Source organism: Populus euphratica, unplaced genomic scaffold, assembly GCF_000495115.2.
Source record: "Populus euphratica unplaced genomic scaffold, PopEup_1.0 scaffold44.1, whole genome shotgun sequence".
Taxonomy (NCBI): domain Eukaryota; kingdom Viridiplantae; phylum Streptophyta; class Magnoliopsida; order Malpighiales; family Salicaceae; genus Populus; species Populus euphratica.
Genome location: NW_011499865.1, coordinates 1,578,913 through 1,586,660, shown reverse-complemented (window position 1 = coordinate 1,586,660; position 7,748 = coordinate 1,578,913).

Here is a 7,748-nt window from a genome sequence, read left to right as displayed (position 1 = left end):
ATTGTTTTCATCATCGTAAACCCAAGCCTGAAAACTAATTTGTTTGAGTTATACCATTTTATGCATTGTCCTTCTTTTTGTCTAAAAAACAAAATTAGGCTAGTTGTCTTCTTGATTTTTGTGTCTTACCCGCCAGCATAATCAATAAAAAGAATTCCCTTGGATTCACAAATAAAATGCTTACATTATCTGTAATCTAATAAATTATATTCCTATACATATTGATCAATACTCTTAGCATTAGAATTTTTTTTTTTAATTTCAAGACAGTTAATTTAGAGTAGTGTAGAGTGGATCATTCATTTTCAATCTGTTTTGTTTAATAATAATTATAGTTGAAGATATCCATTCCATGTAGCTAGATAGCATTAATTCACATCGTATAAATGATTTAATTATTACATTTTAAAATGTTTATTAATGACCGAGTTTTATTTTTGATGAGCTTAGCGGAATCCAATTGATTATTGAGTCAATTTCAGGATTCAAACCCTTGATCCGGATGACCTTTAATTTCCAATTTAAAATTTACAAAAACTATAATAAAACTGATTTTCTCGAGTAGTTGGATTTTTTTTAGAATAATTTAAAAGAAAACTTTTTAGATTAAGATTCATAGAAACTGTTTATGAGTGGTAGTTGAATGTAAATTACATGAATAATAAATAATTGATATTTAAAAAAGATTGATTGCAGTATTTAGAAATGGTAAAATCAACAAAAAAGTATACGGAAAATCAAAGTTGAGTCCATATTTTTTCATGGATAATATAAAGATGATTTAAAAAAACAAAAGAGACAAGCAAAATAATAGTACATGTTAATAAAGTGCAAATCTGGACAGCAAAATGATATTTTTACTAGAATTGAGGCTAAAACAGTTTTCTCACTTATTTTCGCACAAAAACACACTTAATTATTCTTATAAAGTAAAAAAATTTAATTTAGTTTCCGGGACTTTTTAGTTTTTTTATTTTTTTAAATAATTAAATAACTAGTTTACCTTTAAAAGCAAAAATCACTAAGCTTATTATCAAGGGCTTTTTTTTTTTATCTTTTTAATTTTTTTTTGGTTATCATCACCTGGATCGAAGGTGATTTAATATTTTATTGAATATAAATACTATTAAAAAAAAATTTTTGACATGTATAGCGCATGCATTAATGCATAGGTTGTGCCAAAAGACATCAACGGTGTGCGTAGCATTGCACGGTAGTCAAATGCTAATTCCAAGGCAGAATTGGAATTCCTTCGGTATCTTCTTTATGCCTCGGTAATGTGTGTAACCATATGATCTATAGTTTGGCCCCGAAACCAATTTTTTTTAATTTTCTCTCTCCTCTTCAATTTCCACGTCAAATCTTTATATTTTCAAAACTATACTTCAATTTGGTTTCTATACTTTTGAATACTTTGTTTTATTTAAATGAAATTGAAATTGATTTCTAATCTTATCATTCTTTAATTATTATTTTTTTATATTTGGTTTTTATTCTTTTAATTATTATTTTTTTGTTTTTTTATCTTTCTCTTGATTTATTTAATTTTTTAACTTTTTCCTCATTTGTTTTATTTTATTTTATATTTATCCCATATCTTATCCTTAATGTTTTTTAATTTTACTCTTTTTTTCATTTTCTTAATTTATTTCTTTTTCAATCTTGTCCCTCATTGTTTTATTTTATCCCTCATTGTTTTATTTTATTTAATTTTTGTATTATATTTGATTCTTTATTTTATTACTATTTGTTTTATTTTTTAATTTTGGGTAATTTTGAATTTTACTTTGTGATTTTCTTGATCTTGCATTTTATAGGGTACTTGATTTCATGACCCAACTTATGAGTTTTAAAGATTTATTTTATTTTATTTTTTTAGGTTATTTTTTAAAAACTAATTTTTATTTTCAATTTCAACATTTAATATTATATTACTAGGCCGTTAACTTCATGAGTTTTGTTTTTTTTTTCTAATAAATTGTTTCGATCTCATATCTCAGGTCGCAGATTAGTTAAGTTAATTCATGCTAGTTGAGTTTTTTTTTGTTTTTTTATTTATTATTGGTGTTTTTTTATAATTATATTATTAAATTAACCAAATTTATTAAACTTATTTAAATAATTGATCCGGTCTCAATTTTTTATTGTTGTTTAAAATGCAATTATTATTTGAGTATTTTTTTCATATTAGAAAATATTTAATTTGATCTACAGCACATAAACCTCTCCAGTCCATGCCATATTTCAAACATGACCTATATATCAAAATACTTTCAGAACTTGTCAATTTATCGTTTCCTTGTAGTAGCTTGTCATGCGTGGTGCATTAATAAACTAATACATAAACAATCTATTTTGGCTAAGGTGTATACAAACCTTATATGGATTAAAAAAAAATTTAAATAAGTTTAATAGAAGTAGTAGTTGGTAATCAATCAATTTCACTTCAAGAACTAATGCATATCATTAGAATTAATGCTATAAAGGTGGAGTCGTCTTAGCTTAGAAGCAGAGTGCATGGCTTTTAACCATATATTCGTGTAATATCCCATGATGTTTGACCAGTCCGGAAATAAAATTTCTTGAATAATTAGTTAGTTTGTTGGTTTTAATAATTTTTATTTTATTTTTTAACTAAGATAATTAATAACTTATTTTTAGTTCTTGATTGATCAAAGTTATTTGTGACTAATACCTGTAAAATATTTTTTTTAATGAAAATGGACTCCCTAACACTTAAATAAATACCTTTTTTAAAAAAAATATAAAAATATTTTATAAAAAAATGCTCTGAGAATATAAATACAGTAGAGAATTGGAGATTGTTAACTTTTGTTATGAAGCTCTCATAATATATTTATAATCTATAAAAAGAAAGATATGCACTATAACTATCTTAATATCATTTAATGATAAATAAATATCTCTTACCTAATAGAAAAATAATAGATCCTTGAAGAAATTTTATACATTTAAAAAGGTGCAGAGAGATTATCAAGTATAGCTAAATCTATAAAAACCAAGTTTTTTTCCGAGATTAGACCCAATAGAGATCGGTCTTTTTCCTGAATATGTCAAGAAAGAATGATTATTATCTTAAATTTGGCTTGTCAAATTCAAGCACTTTAAGTCTAATACTCATTTAAAACCTATGCTACCCTAGGCTTGACACCTTGTCAAGTTCAAGTGCATTGAATTTGACACACGTGTCAGGCCTATAATATTTTAGGTTAGGGGTATTGTTAAATTAAATATCTTGAATTTGACACTCATATATTTTAAAAAACTAAATAAAAAATAAAAAAAACTTAATAAAACTAATTAAGCATCAACCAAAACGTTATAATGCCACAGTAAACTAAATTCATTGGGATGGTGTATGTGGTAAAACCCATATAAGTTTTTATAAAAGGAAAAGAGATGAAGTAGATTTTAATAAAAAATTATAATTTTTACACACATTTAAATTTGTTTCCACCATATTTTACCTTCAAATTAAATCATAGAATATATTAAATAACAAAGGCAATACATTGCAAATATAAATTATATTTTTTTATCAGAAAGTGATTTTTATGAAATCAATTTTTAAATTTTCATATGTTCATTAGCCATTTATTACATTTTAAAATGTTTATTAATGACCGAGTTTTATTTTTGATGAGCTTAGCGGAATCCAATTGATTATTGAGTCAATTTCAGGATTCAAACCCTTGATCCGGATGACCTTTAATTTCCAATTTAAAATTTACAAAAACTATAATAAAACTGATTTTCTCGAGTAGTTGGATTTTTTTTAGAATAATTTAAAAGAAAACTTTTTAGATTAAGATTCATAGAAACTGTTTATGAGTGGTAGTTGAATGTAAATTACATGAATAATAAATAATTGATATTTAAAAAAGATTGATTGCAGTATTTAGAAATGGTAAAATCAACAAAAAGTATACGGAAAATCAAAGTTGAGTCCATATTTTTTCATGGATAATATAAAGATGATTTAAAAAAACAAAAGAGACAAGCAAAATAATAGTACATGTTAATAAAGTGCAAATCTGGACAGCAAAATGATATTTTTACTAGAATTGAGGCTAAAACAGTTTTCTCACTTATTTTCGCACAAAAACACACTTAATTATTCTTATAAAGTAAAAAAATTTAATTTAGTTTCCGGGACTTTTTAGTTTTTTTATTTTTTTAAATAATTAAATAACTAGTTTACCTTTAAAAGCAAAAATCACTAAGCTTATTATCAAGGGCTTTTTTTTTTTATCTTTTTAATTTTTTTTGGTTATCATCACCTGGATTGAAGGTGATTTAATATTTTATTGAATATAAATACTATTAAAAAAAAATTTTTGACATGTATAGCGCATGCATTAATGCATAGGTTGTGCCAAAAGACATCAACGGTGTGCGTAGCATTGCACGGTAGTCAAATGCTAATTCCAAGGCAGAATTGGAATTCCTTCGGTATCTTCTTTATGCCTCGGTAATGTGTGTAACCATATGATCTATAGTTTGGCCCCGAAACCAATTTTTTTTAATTTTCTCTCTCCTCTTCAATTTCCACGTCAAATGTTTATATTTTCAAAACAATACTAAAATTTATGTTTCCTTTAAATTTGGTTTCTATACTTTTGAATACTTTGTTTTATTTAAATGAAATTGAAATTGAATTCTAATTTTATCATTTTTTAATTATTTTTTATTTTTCATATTTGGTTCTTATTCTTTTAATTACTATTTTTTTTGTTTTTTTTATCTTTCTCTTTATTTATTTAATTTTTAACTTTTTCCTCATTTGTTTTATTTTATTTTATATTTATACCATATCTTATCCTTAATTTTTTAATTTTACTCTTTTTTGCATTTTCTTAATTTATTTCTTTTTCAATCTTGTCCCTCATTGTTTTATTTAATTTAATTTTTGTATTATATTTGATTCTTTATTTTATTACTATTTGTTTTGTTTTTTAATTTTGGGTGATTTTGAATTTTACTTTGTGATTTTCTTGATCTTGCATTTTATAGGGTACTTGATTTCATGACCCAACTTATGAGTTTTAAAGATTTATTTTATTTTATTTTTTAGGTTATTTTTAAAAAACTAATTTTTAATTTTAATTTTAACATTTAATATTATATTATTAGGTCGTCAACTTTATGAGTTTTATCTTTTCTTTTTATGAAATTGTTTTGATCTCATATCTCAGGTCGCAGGTTAATCAAGTTAATCCACGCTAATTGAGTTTTTTTTTTGTTGGCATTTTCTTATAATTATATTATTAAATTAATGAAGTTTATTAAACTTATTTAAATAATTGATCCGGTCTCAATTTTTTATTGTTGTTTAAAATGCAATTATTATTTGAGTATTTTTTTCATATTAGAAAATATTTAATTTGATCTACAGCACATAAACCTCTCCAGTCCATGCCATATTTCAAACATGACCTATATATCAAAATACTTTAAGAACTTGTCACTTTATCGTTTCCTTGTAGTAGATAAACAATCTATTTTGGCTAAGGTATATACAAACCTTATATGGATTAAAATAAAATAAAATAAATAAGTTTAATAGAAGTAGTAGTTGGCAATCAATCAATTTCACTTCAAGAACTAATGCATATCATTAGAATTAATGCTATAAAGGTGGAGTCGTCTTAGCTTAGAAGCAGAGTGCATGGCTTTTAACCATATATTCGTGTAATATCCCATGATGTTTGACCAGTCCGGAAATAAAATTTCTTGAATAATTAGTTAGTTTGTTGGTTTTAATAATTTTTATTTTATTTTTTAATTAAAATAATTAATAACTTATATTTAATTATTGGTTGATCAAAGTTATTCGTGACTAATACTTGTAAAATATTTTCTTTAATGAAGATGGACTCCCTAACACTTAAATAAATATTTAAAAAAAATACAAAAATATTTTATAAAAAGATGCTCTGAGAATATAAATACAGTAGAGAATTGGAGATTGTTAACTTTTGTTATGAAGCTCTCATAATATATTTATAATCTATAAAAAGAAAGATATGCACTATAACTATCTTAATATCATTTAATGATAAATAAATATCACTTACCTAGTAAAAAAATGATAGATTCTTGAAGAAATTTTATATACTTAAAAAGGTGCAGAGAGATTATCAAATGTAATTAAATCTATAAAAACCAAGTTTTTTTTTTTCTGAGATTAGACCTAATAGAGATCAGTCTTTCTCCCGAATATGTCAAGGAAGAATGATTATTATCTTAAATTTGGCTTATCAAATTCAAGCACTTTAAGTCTAATACTCATTTAAAACCTATGTTACCTTGGACTTGACATCTTGTCAAATTCAAGTGTATTGAATTTGACACGTGTGTCAGGCCTATAATATTTTGGGTTTGAGGTATTGTCAAATTAAATATCTTGAGTTTGACACCTGTATATTTTTAAAAACCAAAAAAAAATTAAATTTTTTTTAATAAAACTGATTGAGCATCAACCAAAACATTATAATGCCACAGTAAACTAAATTCAATGGGATGGTGTTCGTGGTAAAACCCATATAAGTTTTTATAAAAGGAAAAGAGATGAAGTAGATTTTAATAAAAAATTATAATTTTTACACACATTTAAATTTGTTTCCACCATATTTTACCTTCAAATTAAATCATAGAATATATTAAATAACAAAGGCAATACATTACAGATATAAGCTATATTTGTTTATCAGAAAGTAATTTCTGTAAAACCATTTTTCAAATTTTTATATGTTCATTAGCAATTAGAAAAGTTGGTGAATAAAAAATACTTTTTAGTTAAAGAAAAATTTAGCTTGATTTCCAAGAAAAAATTTTCCTGAAAAATTTGGGAGAAAAACACTTTCTAAAAGTTGTGAAGAATTTAAAAATATTATATTATTTGCTGATTATATCAAATTTGATCCTCAAACTTTTGATTGTTATATATATATTTTGTTTTGAATATTTATTATTCAGTTTTATCTTTTAAAATTTAAATTTTTTTATTAATTTTGGTCTTTATTTTTATAACTGTTATTTACCTTTCTCTTATCATTTTTTATTGAAATTATAAAATATTAATAAGTTATTTTTTAGTTTTTTTTCATGATATAACTAAATATTAAAAAATATATTTTAATATATTTTATTATATTATTAAATATAAAAAAAATAATTTATTTTTTTAAATTTATTTTTTTTAAAATATTAGTTTCCTATAAATAAACAGGGCGTATCTTGTATTCAGTAATTAACGAAGAAGTCTAGCATGAGATTCCTCGGTGAGTGCACAGCCCTGTTCTTCCTGGAGTTCTTTTGTTTCCTCTGATCACCGTCCAAATATCTATGGTGAAGGAGAACGCGTTCGCAAGTGCCACATGCTCTGTTACTGGGTTATGTAACTTACGTGTTACTTTTTGTGCATGCCCACACGAATGAGCTCTTATTTTGTTTTTGGTCGCATTATGTCGACTGGCCCCCCATTTTTTTTTTTTTAATTTAAATAGCACGCATCGCTTGCTGTTTCAAATGGCGAGTCGCCTGATTTATTGGATTTAGCGTTTGAGAGTGGAACTGTGATGGATTATTAAAGTATTTTTTATTTAAAAAATATTAAAATAATATTTTTTTATTTTTTTATATTGATACATCAAAATAATATAAAAATATCAATAAATTTTTAATTTAAATTAAAAAAATTAATTTTTTTAAAAAATATTTTTAAA